At 38.2% G+C, this 19,778-nt stretch overlaps 1 protein-coding gene across 6 annotated transcripts in view; it reads right to left on the bottom strand.

Moving 5' to 3' along the window:
• The window catches only part of LOC149321341 (contactin-4-like), a 700,468-nt gene that overhangs the window by 466,011 nt on the left and 214,679 nt on the right, over nucleotides 1–19,778 (bottom strand). Inside the window, exon 1 of one of the 6 annotated variants that reach the window (XM_089519818.1) lies at nucleotides 19,687–19,773. The exons of the other annotated variants lie outside the window; for them this stretch is intronic. The gene's annotated coding sequence lies outside the window, so the exon portion shown is untranslated. Of the gene's footprint in view, nucleotides 1–19,686; nucleotides 19,774–19,778 lie in introns of those variants that run through there. 6 annotated transcript variants of the gene reach the window in all.

The raw sequence follows: 19,778 nt of genomic DNA, 5'->3' as shown, positions 1-19,778 counted from the left end.
TGGACACAAATTCACCACCCAGTTGTAACCAGATTCTCTCAAATTATTGCTCTGTTGCCTACATCCACAGAATGATCAACACTTATGATCCTTATTGACGATGATAAATGTTTTTCAGGTATGCTATTTTTGCATCATTCCTGGGTTATACACAAAGGTAGCCCAAAGCATCACCATTGCCAGCATCAGCCATCACCTCACTGAGGAAGGAAAGGGTATCCAGCTCCCTAGAGCATGTGTCTCAAATCATTTGTGATCAATTTGTGTAATTTCAATTCACCAATCAAGTGGGATTGGTGAGTGAAATAATCTCCACAAGGAACTTGAATAATTGTGAAACGCTGTCCTCAGCTCAGCTAATATTTGTAGATATAAATGGGGTGCCCTGTAGGGGTTTGCATATTGGACACTTGTCTCTGGATACCAGGGTTTAAATCTCACCTCAGCCATGTTAGCCCACTGGGTGACCCTGGGGAAGTCACACTCTCTCAGACCCAGAGGATGGCAATGGCAATTGTCATCTGAAGAAACTTGTCAAGAAAACCCCATGATATGTTTGCCTTAGGTTCACTATAGATTCACACATCATCAACATCAACAACAACATCCTACTACTTTGCTACCATACATGGGCACCGTTAATGTCAATGTATATAACAATGCTAATGCTTCTGGTTATGAGTGGAAGACTTTGTCTGTCTTACTATTATTAAATATTGTGAGATAGATCACAATAGGCAGGTGCAAAGTTTATTTTTAAAATAATTATTTATACATTATCCTTATATTTCTGTAAATACTTTTATTTGTATTTCTTTTAATTTTTGTGAGCCTCCATGAGTTCTAGTTTTGGGGATAAGGTGGAATATGAACACACTAACAAGAACACCTCTTAGTTTATAATTACTCTTTTGTTCCTACTGCCTATGTATTTCTTCACACTATGTAGCAATATCCTGCAGTCACAGGGCACAGCAGAGACAGTGTGTAGTATTTTTTTTCTAAAAGCTTGAAAATCACTTTTCTGCTTGAGTTATTATTCTTCCTTGCCTGTTTCCTAGTTTCTACAAATATAAAATAATTGACTTGTTGGCCTCTACATTTGTTATCTTAATCTGTTTTACTGAATTCATAAAGAGAGTTCACTACACGTAACTCAGTGATACAAGGCAGTATTTCAAAAAGTTATAGTGATTTGTTACACTATGTGATTATTTTGACATGATTGATTTTGTTCTTGGTCAGTTAATTATATAGCTATAAATTAGTAGATTATTTTATCTCGGGAGATGTTTCCAGAAATTAGGTCACTGTCATATATCATTATAATATCTTTTCCTAACACATCTCATCTTTGCATCCATTTTTACTTTACAACATTTCCTTTCTAGTTAACATACATTCTCAATAATTACCGTCACACAATGAAGAAAAGCCAAGATGACAAGATCTTAGAAAGCTTGAAAATTTTTTCTCTTTTTTCTCAGCATGAGTATCTTCACTTAAAAGTACGCCATAAGAGATAATGGAGGTGTGTTTGTTCCTATCAATGTGTGTGTGAATGTGAAATCTATTTTAAGGAAACTCTATGATGTGATTGTTGTGAGCCAAGTTCTACTGGTCAATATATTTTGGTATTGGAATATCTCCGTTAAGAAAGAAGCTCCCTTTTCACAGTGTTTTTACAACTGACCAGCCCCCACTTAATATCCTGGTCTTCTATTTAATTCTAACTGGATTTTTTAAAAGCAATTTCAGCATTGCAGGGGATATGAAGGAGTGTTACGTTGTGGCAGAGTATCTGCAGTAAACAATGCAATAAAGCTTGAGCTAAGAAAGAATGGGATTCAGATCTCACCAATCTTACTGTAGCTTTGTGTGTCCTGACTACAACAGGCAAGCGAAACCGAAGTTGTCTCCAGGCTCCCTTAATGAGCATGTGTGAACAGCAAAACAGAAAGAAAAGAGAACATTTCCCAGCCTTACCCATTACCGCCAGCATGTTAAAAAACAAAAACAAAACATAGGGCACAAAAATAGAAATAATAATTTCTGCAATAATAATTTCTGCAAAGTTCCTCCAACCTACAAGGGAATAATCTACAATGATTTTCAGTTGTGTTCTATGGAATCATGGTGTTCATGACAGTTTTCAGCAGTTCCAAAATCATAACACCAGTTATAGAGCAAGTTACACTGAGATGAGTGATGAAATGGAATACCATGCAAGACTGGTCATTGATCAAATTCACAAATATTCACAGGACACAAATTTGAAACACAATAACCTGCATGTGCATGCATATAAAAGTATAAGCTTATCAATCTTGTATGTAAGTGAAGTGCAACCAAGAGAAAGGAGTGGTACTTACCTGTGGTGAGGAGGCCAAGGGCCTAACTATCTATTTCTAAGAGCTTGCCATAATCAGATGTTACTGAGCAATGAGCCTAACCTAGATTATATCCAGGATATAGTTCCCAGGAGAAAGGAACCACTGGCATCATGTGGAACATTTATCCTTACACAGATAACATCTAAGGGGAGGAAAGAGGTATCTTGAAACCTCAGTATTCAAATTTTATTGCTTTTGACCAAAGGTCATTGCACAGCACAACAATATAACAATACATATAACAATATAAAAATACATGTAAACTATGGAGATTATCGCACTGCGTTCTGAGACCGTTCTCATCACGTGATGAGAACGGAACGCATTTGAGTATACCGCACGTATGTGTTCCAATCGGGTTCTCAGAACGTTTAAATGTGTTCCAAATGTGTTCCAGGAGGGTACAGATATGAATGTGTTCCCAGAGAGCTGAAACGTGATGAGAACGTTCCAACAGAGGTGTGTGTGATATTCTTATCTGTTCTCAAATCCGTTCTCTCATTCCTCCGTCTCCTGATTGGCTGAAAGAATGACAGGCAGGGAGGGAGGCAGGCAGGCGAGCGACTGCAGTGAGGGAAGGTGTGTGTGTGTGAGGGGGGAAAGAAGGAGGGAGGGAAGGGAGGAAAGTTGGGACAAGTGAGAGAAGAGGAAAGAAGGGAAAGAGAGAGAAAGAGAGAGGGAAACAGGGGGGCCAGAGCAGAGAGCAAGAGGGAGAGGGTCTGGCTGCTTCTGCGGGGCCTCTAGTGTCATGTCCAGCGGGGCTCCTGTGCTGGCAGCCTGCAGGAGGCAAGGATGGCAGGGATGCCCAGGACCTTCTCCTCCTTCCCTCCAGGAAGGAACCCACAAAAGCTCCTCTGTTTGGAGCAACACACAAAAGCAAGCAAACAACTCCCAGAATTCCATAGCAAAGAGCCAGACAAGAATTAAAGCGGGGAGGGAAGCTCACAGGCCCCACCTGGAATATTGTGTCCAGTTCTGGGCACCACAATTCAAAAAGGAGCGTGTCCAAAGGAGGGCAACTAAAATGGTGAAAGGTCTGGAAACCATGCCCTACAAGGAACGACTTAAGGAGCTGGGGATGTTTAGCCTGGAGAAGAGAAGATTAAGAGGTGATATGATAGCCCTGTTTAAATATTTGAAGGGATGTCACATTGATGAGGGAGCAAGCTTGTTTTCTGCTGCTCCAGAGACTAGGACCCGGAGCAATGGATGCAAGCTCCAGGAAAAGAGATCCCACTTCAATATTAGGAGGAACTTCCTGAGAGTAAGGGCTGTTCGACAGTGGAACACACTCTTTCCTCAGAGTGTAGTGGAGTCTCCTTCCTTGGAGGTTTTTAAGCAGAGGCTGGATGGCCATCTGTTGGGGATGCTTTGATTGTGATTTCCTGCATGGCAGAATGGGGTTGGACTGGATGGCCCTTGTGGTCTCTTCCAGCTCTATGATTCTATGATTCTATGAAGGCACACATTACATGCGCACACACACAGGAGGCAAAAGGCTGACAAGCAGCCAAAATGGGGAATTGGGATGACAGCAGAGGACTCTTCTTTTCTAACCGGTTTAAAGAGCTGCTATGGCTGCCGGGGCTCTGCCCTTGGCCCAGTCCCCTCCCTGGCAACTTGCTTTTCTTCGGCTTGAAGAGACCTGCATGGAGCTCCTCCTTCTTCCCAGCCTTGCAAAGGAGGTTTGGGATGTAACTTGCAAGGCTCATCTCTCCTCATTTCTCTTTCTCCCTGCCTTCCTCCCGATCCCTCCTTCTTCCCTCCCTTCCCTCCCTCCTCCTTTCCCCCCTCTCTCTCTCACACACACCCCTTCCCTCACTGCAGTCGCTCGCCTGCCTGCTTCACTGCCTCCCTGGCTGTCATTCTTTCAGCCAATCAGGAGACGGAGGCGGCCTTGGTGGAATATGTTCTCGGAACGGTTTCAGGAATCGCTGTGCGGTAAAATGCAGTTCTGATCACGTTCTGATCACGTTCTAGTTTACTAATGCAGTAATATCTGTTCCAGGAACGTTCTCATCACGTGATGATAGGAACGTTCTCAGAACACAGTGCGATAATCTCCTATATCTAAAATGCGAGTATCTCATATCTGGTATAGAATTTCTAAACAAACGAACAACAGTTGTCATTATGGGTTAAAAAATTTGTCAAATATAGTCATCACCTTTACAGTTTATAGCTATCCCTGTTATATACTTGTTCCTGATTTTTTTTAGCTGCTATGGCAAACAAAGCTACTTTCCAGGTTACATATTTATTCAGGTCCAGTAGAAGATGAAAAATCATATCCTGTGGGTTTTGACTGGGACTGGTTTCTATTATAGGTGTAATGAACCTTTCTCTTGGTTCTTGGTAGAGAGGACAAAATAACATGTAATGAACAAGGTCCTCTACCTCTTGACAATCATATACACAAGTACGTTCTTTTGCTGGAATACCTCTATATCTCAGTATTGAAAAACAGCATCCCTCCCCCAGATAAGGGCTTATCCAGATTGCTTCAAAGACTACTTCAAAGACATTATCTCTGATTTGGCCTTGAAACAATAGGCTCTAGTTTACACTAAAATGAATTAGGGACCTGGTTATTGTACTGTCATCTCTTCCCACTCTCAGACAATGTAAAATATGTGCAGTCAATCTGCACACTATGTACAAAACATGCCAGGCAGATAATCAGGTATGCCCTCAGCCTTAATTATTATTTATTAATGCCAAAAGGTAGTGCAGACCAAATATCACATTTTACTTTCCTTTCCAAACATAATGAAATGAAATGAAATGGATGGAGTTTGCTAGCATTGCCTCCAAATTACATAATCTTAGAAAAGACATTAACAGCTGCTCTAAAATCTAATTAAATTTTACAGAGCTAGTAATGCAGCCATAAGGCTTGTGTAAGACATTATCAGCATTAATAAAAATTAAAGTCAAAAATTAGAGTCAGACAATATCTACACTATAATAATGCACCTGGATGCAAGGTCATTTCAATTCCCTGGCTTTGTTAACCTTGTTTATAGTTGCTATAAATATTATTGATTATTTAATAACATTTTCAAATATATATTAATTTATTTGTGTTCTTTTCCACATGCACATTACTGAAACTGCAATTATTACAGATTTTTGTCTTATTTAATTTCTTTTCTTTTCTTTACAACAGAATATGAAGAGAGGCCAAAAAGCAGCCTGAATCTGCTCTGGCGTGAAGCAGTCTGAAACCCCGCTGACCACATGGGCCACTCCCAAGGTGGGACATGAACATAGGGACTGACCTGGGCTGCCAGGAGTCCGTTTATTGCAGCTCCTTTTTACTCTAGTCGTAAGGACCAGAGCATGGCTTCAGCGTAGCTTCCGGCTGCTTTGGAAGCATGCATCACCTAAACACCTTGCCTGCAAAGCAGGCAAAAGCTGCTTCTTTTGACCGTCTGTTTCACCCCCAAGCAAATACTTCAAGTAGCAGAAACAAGGCAGACTGCTTCCTCAGAAAGCAGTTTGGATCCATAAGAGTGGGACTGAACATTTATAAACCAGCAATGAAGCCACTAAGTGGTGACTTAGGGGTTGAAACACAATTCTGATGATCGTAAGATCAGAAGGTTGGCACAGTTTGAGGCCCAGGTGCCACATGTCCCAGTTTCTGCCAACCTAGCAGTTTGAAAGCATGCAAGTGCAAGTAGATAAATAGGTACCACTTCGATGGGAAGGAAACAGGATTCTGTGCAGTCATGCTGACCATATGACCACTGAGTCATCTTTAGACAATGCTGGCTCTTCATCTTACTAACCAAGATGAGCACCGCCCTTTACAGTCATTTATGACTAGACTTTCATTTCAAGGGGAAACCTTTATTTAATAAAGAAAGATATTGTGGTCAGATACAGGCGGTCCCTATGAAAATGCAATGGTTCCTTCCATTGGCATCTGGAACTGGAATCCTAAAAAGGTTTTCTGATGGCTGAACTATTTTTTACTGATTTCACACTGCATAAGTCTTCCAGCTTCCAGAGTAGTTTTCTAGTGGGGATATCAAGGGCTGCAGCAAGACAGGAATTCATTTAACATTGCTGTTTTTCATCCTACAGAGTTTAGTTTCTTTTTGATAACAAGGCAAATGGAAATTCAAGAAAACAAAGATGTGGTGCATTTGAAACAACTGGCACAAACAGGCACCTTCCTATAATGGTTCCCCACACAGTACAGAGTATATGCACAATGGAGAAAGAGGGATTTCCCCCGCCCTGCACTGACAGTCTCAAGCTCCAGAAGCAGCATGGATAAAATATCCCAGTCCTTGTGATATTAGTCTGATTTAGGATTGATTTTATGCTGTTAACATTTAGCAGTGACATGGCAATATGTCAGTAGAACAAAGTGATAGGTGGTGTATGCTGCTCCCTATCTTTGGCAGAGAGATTTCCCGCTACCAGATTTTCTGCAGTTAATGTTTTGACAGGCTGTCACATCATCATGAATGCAATTTGCACAAAAATATCCTCATATTGTGGGTTAAACTAGATACTACTTGGAGCATAAAAAAAATATTCTAAATCACAGTAAGAGAAAGATTAAAGAAAATGGCATCTTGCCGACTGTATTTGTGACTTATATTGCAGTAAGCTTAACAATTCATGAAACCAGAAGACTTTGTCTATGGGGGGGGGGGATTAGGATGTGTTTTTGGTACTTACAAATATATTGCACAACAAGTCAGGCCTTAGGAGACACTGTGTAGCCAATAAGCTGTTCTGGAATTTGAACTGTAGTTTGTACCATTCCTTTAATGAGCTCAGTTCTGTTGCTTCTACACAGAAAGTATAAGACTACTAATGGTGGGATGGGGACATGTGTAAACATATACAGCATATGAAATAAGGAGTGCTCTGTCATACTTTCTCATTAGCCCCCTTTTAGATGTTGCTCTCAGTTTACCACTTCCACATGACCCTTTTTCTGAATGACAACTTATCTTTTCACAGAGTGCTTCTAATTATCATTGCAATGGCAGTTACTAGATCTATGGAGTTTATCAGATATAGATTAGGCAGCTGCCACCTGAAAATTTTTTTGGCAGTCTTCCAAAAAATAAAAATAAAAATTAAAAAGGAAAACTTAAATTTCTATCCTGTAAAGCAGCGGATCCCCCGCGTAAGCCAAGGGTGCACTGTATATGAACAAAAATATTTTATTTGTTTAGCATGCATACTTTCATTCTCACATTCACGTATATTCATATTTTAACATCTTAAAAAAGGAAATAGCATCCTTTAAATTAATATAATTTAAGTAAATTCAATATTTAACGCAACATATATGTAAATACTACACATGAAAAAGTTTGGGAAGAGGAGGAGGAGGAGGAGGAGGAGGGATCTGATCCTCCAAGTCTTGTGCCTCCCTTGAGAAACTCTCACGCCTCTCAGGGGGTCCTGCTCCACAGGTATGAGAGGTCTTCCAAACATATATAAAGAACCATATGTCTATCTTTGCTTACCAGTTCCACATTGTTCACTGCAGAAATCCAACTTAAATAGATACATATACATAACCATCCATAAGGAAAGCATGGAATAGTTTGGTTTGAAACAGGGGTGGGGAACCTACAGCCCTCCAATTTCTGACAAACTACCTTTCCCATCATGCCTTGCCACCAAGCATCATATACATGTAGCGTCACCATAAGGGAAGGAGCTACAACCAGGTCCTCATGAGCCTGGCTAAAACTTCTTTCATCTTGGCTGGTGGCGAGTCTTGATGCGAATGGTAGTTTGTTAGAACGTGGAGGACCATAGGTTCCCCATCCCTGATTTAGTCAGCATATTCTGCACAAGACATTTGTATAAAATATGACTTCATAGCTTCATTTTTCCTGCTCTTCCTAGATTTTGACTCCTCATTTAGTTTCATTCCATATAAGAAAGTATGCCTACTGACCTAAAGAGATTCTGTACATAAGAAAACCATCCATAAGGCAAAAAGTGTAGAAAGCAGTCTCTTTGTGAAAAACACATTGGCTCTTTCCTGCAAAGATCAAATTCTAGGGCAAAATACGTAGGTTAGGTATCAGAATGACTGAGGGAAAGGACAAATGGAAATACTAACAGGAATTAACATACATTTAGATGAAACAAAGGAGATGACAAAAATAAAACATTACTCCAAAATAAAATGGAATTGTTCCAAAATATACCCAGACCTATGATGTCGATAACTCAGTGTGGATACTGTGTGGATAAGTGACTCACTTATTCTTTCTAATTAGATCCCAGTATTCTGTGTTATAGCCAGAACTTTCAATAAAAGAGCTCAACTAGTAGATTTATCAAGTTCTTTTGCTTTTGTCTCTTTCTTATTTAAATTGACTGCTTCAAGAGCTTCACCTAAGACTTTAACTGAACTGATGAATCACCCTGAAAGAAGATAGTCTTAAGGCACTTATTAAGAGGGCAGCGACATTGCTTCACTTAATGGAGGGAAGACAACCAAAGAGAAGAGAATGGATGGCTATGGATGTGTAAAATGGGGAGAGGAAGGTTATGGTGCATGAATAGATCACAAGAAGCAGATGGTTTGGGATGAGAAATTAGATTGCAATACCTTTCTTTTAGTCTTCAGGATGGACAGTTGGAAAGAGGACTTACTGTGAGCAAGTATGCTTCTATTCTTCCATGTCTGTGTGCAGAATGATTAATTCTAATCTATAACTTTGCTAACAAACTTGGTCAATCAGCTGCACAGAAATACATCTTAGAAGAGAGTATTTGTTTTACATAAGGCCCTGATAATTGTCTGCTCTCTATCATGCTCTCTTTCACTGATAGCTTAGAATGTACCCTCACAAGGAATTCTTATTAAAAATCAGTGAGGGGACTCATTCCTTCCAGAAATAAAAAAAACCCCACACATTACAGAGAGATTTCTCAACCAGAATTCAGAAACTATGGACTGTTCCTACTCTTTGCTCTTTCCCATGAATCTGATTTATATTTTTCAGCTACTCCTGTTTTATTTCATCATAAGAAAAGGTTGAAATGAGACATTCATGGAGAACTGACTTGAGAATATTAATTAGTCCATGTGGCAAAATCCTCATAGACTGTATTGCTTAAACATATGCATAGGGAAACTGCTTGTCTGATATCCGTCTAGCCAGATTTCCAGATGGCTTTTTTTTTTAACCCAGAAGGAAATCTGTAAATGGAGCTGATTAAAAAAAAAAATCTCCACAGTTCCCTACCTCAATATCTGAAATAGTACTCCGTGCAATCTTGTTTCGGCCCATTCGAAATAAATCCTAACTTCATTCACATCATCATCTTTGCATTGCTGAAACAAAATAAAACTTTTACTTCATGATAACATAAGGTTTAAGAGGCTATATAATAGACTTAAAGTATTACCTTTTTAATTTTTACTAGTAAAATTTATCTTCCATGGATACAAACAACAGATCACATTGAAATAAGAAGGGGAATGAAGTGTTATTTTTTCATCACAGATGTCAACTTATGTGATATTCTCGGTGGGTGTAGCAAATCCAGAGCTACTTTAAAAATAAGCTGTGGGAAAATTAATTGCCAAGTCAAACAAGCACGATGAGAAATGCTATACAGCACTGAAATGAAAATTCATCTTGGAACCCACAATGAATTTAATAGTGCTTTGGGATTACACAGCTACCACTGTTAAGCCATAACTATAATTCAGGCACTTTGTTTACTTTTACTTAATAGTTTCCCACTTTCCCCCTCGTGATCTGGCTTTATGACTGTGTAGAAGATTAAGAAAAAGTGAAATCAATAGGGAAAAAAGGGATTAATTACTTTACATGCTGACATGGTAACGTCTTCACAAGATAATCTTTCATTGTCAGTTTTACATGAAGATAGATGTTAGTGATTGTTTTGGTTTTCCTTTTAAAAGCATAAAATCAAAATTTATTTTTAAATGAAGTCAAAAGTATGCAAACGATGGTACAGCAAGATCACTAAAGAAATACAGTAAACAGAAGCTCATTGTCTAATGAGTAAATATGTGTATGGTGTTTTGAAATGTGTGTGTTCATGTGATAAGAAAACCATACAAGCATTTGTACTTGAAATTTGATCAGCAGCTTGAAAGATTTTCACGTAAGAAATAAAGAGAAAACAGCAGCTAAGACACTGATTCTGACAACTGCAAGATTGGCAGGTTGGCAGTTCAAGGCTCAAATGTCATGTGATACAGTTAGCTCCCATCACTAGTCCCAGCTTCTGCCAACCTAGCAGTTCAAAAGCATGCACAAGTGCAAGTAGATAAATAGACACCTTTCAGTGGGAAGGTAACAGTGTTCTGTGCAGTCATGCTGGTCACATGATCGCAGAGCATTTTTGACAACACTGGCTCTTCAGCTTAGTAACGGAGATGAGCACTGCCCCCTACAGTCACACACACCTAGATAATCTTGTCAAAGTAAAACCTTTACCTTTACCGTGTTATAACATCTATTTAAAAAAAAATAACAATGCCTTTTTGACTTACGAAGTTTGTGTATTATCAACATTTATCAGTCAACTGTTGTTTAAACTGTATTGTATTAATTTATGTATATCTCACCTATTCCTCAAAGCAGGGACTTCGTAGATCTGAGTTTGCTGTTATATACAGTTATTTCAGAAGGCTTCTGTGTAGGATCTACGGTATTAGAGACATATGACTCAAAAATGATATAAAGTGTAGCTTCGGGGGGTATCAGCGATCTAATATGGAGATATTCCTGACTGTAATAAGCAACCATGTTCAAGTGCTCCTCCAATAAGACAGTAAAAGCTGTTCAACAGTGGAACACACTTTGTCGGGGAACGATGGAGACTCTTTCTTTGGAAGTTTTTAAACAGAGGCTGGATGGTCATCTGTCATTTATGTTTTGATTGTGTATTCCTACATGCAGGGGGTTGACTGGATAGCCCTTGTGGTCTCTTCCAACTCTATGATTCTATGATTCTAATGCTAAACATTTGTGATAAGATCAACGCCTGAACCAGTCTGAACACATTCTGGTCCCAATATTAGGAGAAAGTATTATTAATTTTTTGCAAGGGTATATCAGTATATTCAGTCTTCCAAAATTTCTTGCTGAAATAGAACTGAAAAAAGATCTATCTATCTATCTATCTATCTATCCATCCATCCATCCATCCATCCATCCATCCATCCATCTATCTATCTATCTATCTATCTATCCAGTTAGTGTTATAATTTAATTAGTTTGATGTATTTTGAACAAGTATATCAAGGCATTTCAGGAACAGCTTCTCATAAAATGATTGAAGACAGACATTAGCAAGTAACCAAATTCCACAGTAGTTTGGATGATAGTCAAAAGGGCCAGAGGCCAGTCAACTGAATCTGTATGTACATTTATGAACACAAACGTTATTTTAATATTAAATGTTTGTACAGATTTTGATTAATCTTTCATCTGATTATTTTATTTAGGGTTTTCACATCTTTTTTTGTGGGGATGGGGTGCACAAAAGGACCCCAAGCATTTTCTGTTTACCCCACAGAAAAGTTGTGAGCCTCAGGCAGAAGAAACTGCAGATTAGTGTATGATTAGAATAAACATATTTTTAAAAATATATTTTGCATGCTTTATTGCATCTTTATTTGTCTTGACAGTTTCATCTACTCATTGCCATCAGCTAACTTCATCAACAACTGATCTCTTTTTCTGTCTCCATTCAAAAATATAGGGAAACTTGAATTTGAGGTCAGACTATAAGCCATGATTTCATGAAATAATAAGCTTCTCTGTAAAAAAAAAATGACTATGTGGGGAGCATTCTGTATGATACTTAAAGTTTAACATTCTCCTCTATGACAAGTGGAGCAATATAAAAAGCAGAGAAGCAGAGAACAACATATCCACTGTAACATAGACTGTGCATTAATCTGCACAAGCTGAGCAGAAAATAAAAAAATAAAAACATTTTTGACTTAAGCATATTGACCAATTAATTTTTTATCTCAATAAAGTTTCTGAAGATCTTTCAATATGATCAATTAGTAAACTGTGGTTCTTTTTAACATGATCCTGTTAAGTGTCACCAAAGCTAAATGGGCTGCCAACATCACTGCACTGGATTGCATGTCACAAATTTCCAGCCAGAGGCCAGCTCTTTCTTTATGGGCCTATTTCTTCTGCCCCTGAATCTTAAGAGAGGAATAGTTCGGGAAATCACTTGTAAAGGCACAGGACAATGCTCAAGACATGTCTTCCATAATGCCATGGCTGTTCTATGAACACCTAAAGGCAAGTAATGAGAAAATAGACCCATCTAAAAAAGACCTGGAATCTGCCTCCATTGCACACAGCAGCATGCAAGTGTAGTTGGTGACCAGATGCCTTTCTTCTGGTTGCCCAGTAAAAGACTATGCCTCTGTGTGCAACTCACTAACTAAAGGAACAGCCTGTTCTGCTAGTGGTTCACCACTATAGGATTTTGCCTTTTATGACAGTATAACAACTGTAAAAGCCTGACATTTGTGACAAATAAATAAATATCATCAAGCAGTCATACTCTGTCCTGCAATTGCAGAACTGTGGTATTCGGTTGTCTGAATGTCATAGGAAACTTTTCTGAAGAATTAAAATGCACCCATCTTACAATAATATGGCTAAAGAATATTGCATATTCTCAATGGTAAGAGTTTCCACTAATTTTTCTTGATGCACCTAAAAATATAACCATACTTTTAACCTGTGTGTAAGCCTCAATTAGCTTTCTGGGTCTTACTTCAGGATAGACTTCTGATCTCAACTGCACTTTTAATTAGGAAACCTTCCAAAGCTAGGAAGGATTACAGGAACAAAACTAATGACAGCTTTAATCAAATTAAGTAGTTTCTTACATAAAATGTGAAATTTCTTAATCTGGGATCACTTCCTTTTTTACAAGTACTACAGAAATATAAATTGGTAAAAATAAATCTTCAATACGAAAAATCACGTTTGGTTTGAAGATATTACTGCAATATAATTCTGTGTTTGTTTGAATAACTGTTTTGCTTTTGTTGTTGTAATGTGCCTTCCAGTTGACTCCAACTCATGATGGTCCTATCAGAGTTTACTTGGCAAAATTTATTCTGTGGATGTTTGCCATTGCAGCCTATTCAGCCCGGCCATTAAGGCCAGCCTGGGGGAAGAGTCGGGAGTATGGCGTCCATACAATGCACGTACCAACTCTGCCCCTATGGTGGTGTGATGCCATGAACTGCTCCATATGGCGCACGGCATCATGGTGCTTCCCTGGCACTGCAACATAAGGTTAATGTCATGGCGCCACAGCTGCTGTGCCCTTTCCAGGGCACAAAAAGGAGCCGCTTTTTGAGGCTCCTTTTTGCACACTGGAAAGGCCAGATCACGGCCACAGTGTGCGGTTGCCGCAGCCCTGATCCGGCACAGCTGGAGGTGGTCTGCACAGCCCCTGCCTTCCCCTAAAGCTGAGAGAAAAGGACTTGCCCAAGATAATTCATGGTTTCCATGAATAATCAGGGATTTGAACGCTAGTTCAAACTAGTACTCAAACCACTATACCACACTAGCTCTAATTATGTCTACATAGATTTATATTAACTGAAAATATTATTAAAGCTGCTAAAACCAGCTCAGGAAAAAATGGTCCTAAATAAACACACATAATAACAATGCATTATTTCCATTTGCTAGAAACTTTTTTCAAATTTCTACCAGCTTCATAGAAAACTACCCGAGTCTTCCCTTCCTCATTACCCTTACCACCAATTATCAGCTTACCTCCACTGTGCATGTAACTCCCAAAAGCCATTTAGGCATACATTAACTTATCCAAGTCTAACAAAGTACATTTGAAGAAATGATTGCAAATTTTCATTCGATAAACTTGACATTATGATTTTTTAAATGTTATTATTCTCTGGCAATAGGTTAACATATACATGGTTCATTACATTACATTAACATTAAATTTAAAAACCTAGGTTGCACTGAAAACAGGAAACATTTATCACAAACTCCACCCTCGGCTGAAAAATACTGCTCCCATTTTGATGCCCATTGAACACAGACGTTGTGAAAAATTGCTTTAAATGTTAACAGCATGATTAACTCCCCAACATCCACTGAAACTGAAGGCAATGGTGAGTTTCTGTCTAAAAATGCTTTGCTCGTGGTGCATTCAGGTGCACAACTACTTTGACATGCGGCTGTACAGCTGGCTATGTAACCAGTGCAACAACCTACAGGCCATGCAAACAATTCTGCAACTCCTTGTGAAACTGGGGGGGGGGGGGGGGGGGACAATGGTCAAACTAGAGCCCTAAGTAGCATTGCAACTTAGATTTTAAAATACAGCTAAAAATGTATTAATATAATTAAAGTTAAAAGACATTAAATAAGCAATCATATTACAATCACTAATTTAAACTGGTTCTAAAATTATTTAAAATGTAGTGATGAAAATAAAAATCCAGCACCATGTTAAAAGACCTGTCAAAATAAAAAAAAAATCTTAACCTTTCATCCACATTGCAGAAATTATCAAATTTGACACAACTGTCATAACTCAGTGAAATGGAATTCTGGGAACTGTATTTTGTTGTTGCACCAGAGCTCTCTGGCAGAGAAGGCTACATGTCTCACAAAACCACAAATCCCAGAATTCCATAGCATTGTGCCTTGTCAGTTAAAGTGCTATTAAGCTGGATTACTTCTGCAGTGCAGATGCAGCCAAAGAGAAGAGACACAGACCAGCCTTGTCTCCTGTAGCAAGAAGTCTACAGCTTTGGGCAACCAACAAGAAGGTCCTCTCAACAACCAAATCAAATGTCCATGTTATGAGAGAAAGCCTTCCCCTGAGGATCTCAAAAAAGTATCCCTTATGTGTGTTTTTCCCATAACTCATATCCTAACCCTGTTTTGTTGTTCTTCAGTTATTGTTGTTTGTAGAACTGAAACAAATGCAAACAAACAAATAAATAAAACTTAGGTAAGCTAATATAGGGAAACAACAGTCTTCCACAAGCTAAGAGCCAAGCTTTTATAGGACTTGTTTCATTTTGGATTTCACAAAGTAACAGACAAGAATAGTGCATGAAAACAGGTTGGCAGCTGCTTTTTTTGAATTGGTGAATACTGATAACAACTCCATTAAAAACATACATCATATAATTTATCATTTTGGGGTGGAGAAGATTTTTCCGAGTTAGTTTTCTATCAAGCCAATTTAAATGACAGGAATAAGGAGGAGGTAGATTAACCTTGAATAATTTCTAAAAAGAAATATGCCAAACCCTATCTGTTAAATTATTCACAATGAATAATTTGACCAGCTCAATTAGGATAAAATGTCAGCATTAGCCACTGTCAGAAAGAGGCTGGATAATCAGGGGGAAATCATATGACCATTCTCTGAAACAAATGATGCAAATGTCTTCAGTGAAACTCAGTAAAATTCTTTTCTTGTAACAGTCCCCAATAAACTATCAGATATTTTTCAATAAGCCGATCTCAAAATAATCCTAGAAACATTCTGATTTCACCTGTATACTACACTTTGGATTTAAACTTAATAAATACTTGCTTTAGAGATCTTATAGCTGAAAACAGTATTGGACTATACCAAACAAACAAAAATTTAGAATATATTATAGTCAATCCTATGCCACTGGTTTATTGTAACAAAGGAGACTTAAACCTGCCTTAAAATCAAATGATTGATTATAAGGAAATAATTGGCACACCTCTACATCAACATTGCCATCTCTTTCTTCACGTAGGATTTCAGGCAAAGTGCTTTCCCAGAACTACAAGTCAAGATTTTATTATTTTTTTTAAAAATGTGATCTCTATGACAAATTGACCCCAACAACCTGTCAGACAGGAGTGGTGCAGTTTAGATCCTAGGGCCAAATTTAACCTTTGTGTTTTCCCAGTCCAGGCTATCCAAAGTGACCGCATTTCCCTTCTCATTACAACATTTTTTGAGAGTTTCTCCAACTTATATTTGACCACAATAAAATAAGAACCATACTGGATCAGACCATAGCTTATCTTTCATATCTTTCTGTTCATAGAGTAGTCAATCAGTTGCCTATGGGGAACCTGTCACAGGACATGAGTGCAACTGAAACATACATTTCATGTTTTTCAGCATACTCTTCTGTTATTGGAGATGATACTTAGCTATCCTGACTAGCAGGCATTCATAGGCTAACATCCATTAAGTTATCCAGCCCTCTTTCAAAGGCATTCATGTTGACAGCTTTAACTATATTTTCCTGCAGTTTATTCCATAACTGAACTGTATGCTATCACAAGACATGCTTCCTTTTATCTATCCTAAAGTTGTATTTCAATGGTTAACAGACTGAGGCCCACAGGAGTATGCGGCCCCTAGGACCAATTTTTGGCCCCCTTGGTTAAAATAAAGTTTACCACAAAACTATTTTCATGGGTGGAGGGCTCAAAAATATCCAAAAATGGGTGTGGAGGGGGCATTTGGAGGAGCTTGGACCCTGCAAGAATAAAAATGAAAATTTGCATTTTAAAAAAACACATCATTTTGACTCAAAAGCCATCTGTGGATCAGGAAGGTCCAAATTTGTCGCTCCATGTACCCTAAGGACATTTGGAGGCAAAAAAATTGTCTGTGTGTGTGTGTGTGTGTGTGTTGCAGGATCAGGTGCAACCTCCCAAGGTCTCCTGGAGGGCTAATGCAGTCCTTTAGTTTAATACATTTGCCCACCCTTGCCATATAGCTTCAGACTCATGCTACAACATTGTGAAAACTGAGGGGGGGGGGCAGTTTCTCCAGTTTTTACTTTTTCCACATTATAAATGTACTACAAATCATGGATTTTGAACAAAATACATTATTTTCTGTACAAAATGGGTTATCATGGACAGCCACCAGGTGCTTTGAACTGGAAAAAAGCATTTTCTTTACAAAAACCGTTATTTGCCTTTCCAAAATGCAGCAACAACAAAATCACAGTACTTGACCATTTTTCTGGTAGGAAATCTCAGTCTGTGAAGACACTTATTTCATTGAAAATAAGAAAATAAAACCTGTAATATTCTTTACATCTCCAACATGTGAGACAGGGTGTCTGAGATAAATTTATCATGATAAATCTATTGCATTTGCTTTGACTAAATTTTCTGCAAACAGAAGTAACTGACATCTACTTAAAACAAAAGTCCCATATCTTTTTTTTTTATCTGTAGTTGTTTAGGTATTGTTGATTTTGCCCATGATTCTGTGTCCACTAATACTTTTGGGAACATGGACATGAGAGATTTTTATAGATCCTCACCGGAGTCAGAAAATACCTCCGATTAAGGTATTTAATAGACATTTTAAAAGAAAATGTCCTAGGGTTAGGTTCATAGAATTCCTTGTTACTGGTTTTGATTTAATGTGCTATTCAAAATCTCTCTCTTTATTTAATATCACATTTTCTTTGTGCAAGTTTGTGTTCTTTTAAGTATCTTTGATTTGGGCAAGAGCTCCAACTTCTGAAGGAAGGCTTTTGATCTCTAATAACTTCCTTCTGAACGCTTGTTAGCCACAGTGGTGACCTCCAAATGTGTACTTGCTGATACATGGTATGTATTCTTACGGAGCCTCTATTAATACAATTTTTGTTGCTTCACTTCAGTCTAAAAAGTTTAAATGCCTTTCTTAATGCTCAGTATATAATAGCAAGAGCTTTCACCTAAAATACTGATATTTTGGGTCCAATCTTCTTTGTTTTTGGATTGCTCACTATTTGCCCCCTTTCAACTTCTCTGAAACTGAATTCAGCCAAAAGTTGAAAAATGTTTCCCACCTTTTCGAAAGGTGAAAATGTGGTACTGGTCTGTAACTCATCCCAGAGTGTGCTGTTATAATCGTGTTGCAGTTTATTTAGAAGTTATGGTAAAAACAACCCATTATAAACATCATATGAAAGCAGCCTTATACTTATAGAGTCCAATTGGAGACTTTTTGTTGTTGCTGTTGTACTGGAATATAATTAAGATAGGTCTGCCAAGAAGTGCTAAATAATTCATAACAGATTTTCTAACCATAGCTTTCATTTTGAAAAATTACTTGTATCCCACCTGCTTTTAGGGAAATTAAAAGGCCTTGAATCTCATTGTGGGGGAAAGGGCACTTTGAATCCCATTTTTTGAGAAAAGTGGGATATATATTGAAATAGCCATGTCAGTCTCTTTGCAGATAAAAAGGAGGAAGGGAGGGGTAGGGGCAAAAAGAAATATAACAGAACTTTTAAAATCAACTAGTTTTATTTTTGCATATTTGCAGTATTGCATAGAAAAAAATGGGATTATATCCATGAAAGCTCATGGAAAAATAAATTTTGGTTTTTTAAAACAAGTTTTCTTCAAGATGTTGCTACATTCTGTTTTTCCCCTACCTTCCTACTTTTTTTAGGAAGAAGAAAGTAGCAATAGTGATGATAGTATCAACGTAGGGGCAAAATTACAAGATTTGTTCAAATTCTGTTGAGAGAGAAAACAACCTAACACTGAAGATTCTCTTATGGAACTGCATGTATGTATGTATCTTGAAGTATAAAATTAAGTTGAGAGCTCACAGACCAGAACATTCCAGGAGCAATCTGGAGTATTCTGGGTATGGAGCTGCCCCAACTTCTCCTTGCTGGCTTGGGCACTCTGTGCGGATGTTGTGCTTCTCAGCACCACCGCCAGTGATGTGCATCACTTGCTCTTGAGGTTAGAATGAGGCACCCGACACTGATCGCCTTGTTCTGACCTCAGAGCAAGCAACTCGTACTCATGGCAGCAGGGGTGGCTGGTATAGCCAGACATATTGTAAACAGCCAACCAATATTCCAGGGAGGACTCCAGATATTCAAGGAAAATCCTGATCAAAATTAAAATGGTGTAAGGGGTATATAGCAGGTTTGGTGTTGAAATGTTGAGGCATTGTCCAGACAGTATACACCAAAACTGTGAGGTCCAGATTGCTTGCTAGGAGGACAGATGGAAGAAGTTTTATTTGGCCCAAGCAGAAACCCCTTGGTTTAGTCTAGTTATCTTTTAAAAATTCCTTGTTCCAATCTCCAGTAGAACAAATCAGTTTATGGTAAAAATATCCAGAAACTACTTCACAACTATGGTCATCAGGATTGGCGATTGTTGCTAATTTTAAGTGAACAAAATCTGCAAATACTGGTTAATACATAACACACACACACATTTCTACACTACAACTGAATAATATCATAGTGATTCACCTTTTCTGGAAACACTTCTTAAACTGTCCATGGGATTGCTCTTACTCTGGTATCTCTGATGAAAGGTCCCAAATATATAATTTCCACTTAGG

This window comes from Sceloporus occidentalis, unplaced genomic scaffold (genome assembly GCF_023333645.1).
Source record: "Sceloporus occidentalis isolate IW3139 unplaced genomic scaffold, rSceOcc1.0.p SCAF_1, whole genome shotgun sequence".
In the NCBI taxonomy this organism is placed as follows: Eukaryota; Metazoa; Chordata; class Lepidosauria; order Squamata; family Phrynosomatidae; genus Sceloporus; species Sceloporus occidentalis.
The sequence above is the reverse complement of the archived record's forward strand: the minus strand, read 5'-3'. Positions and strand labels throughout refer to the sequence as shown.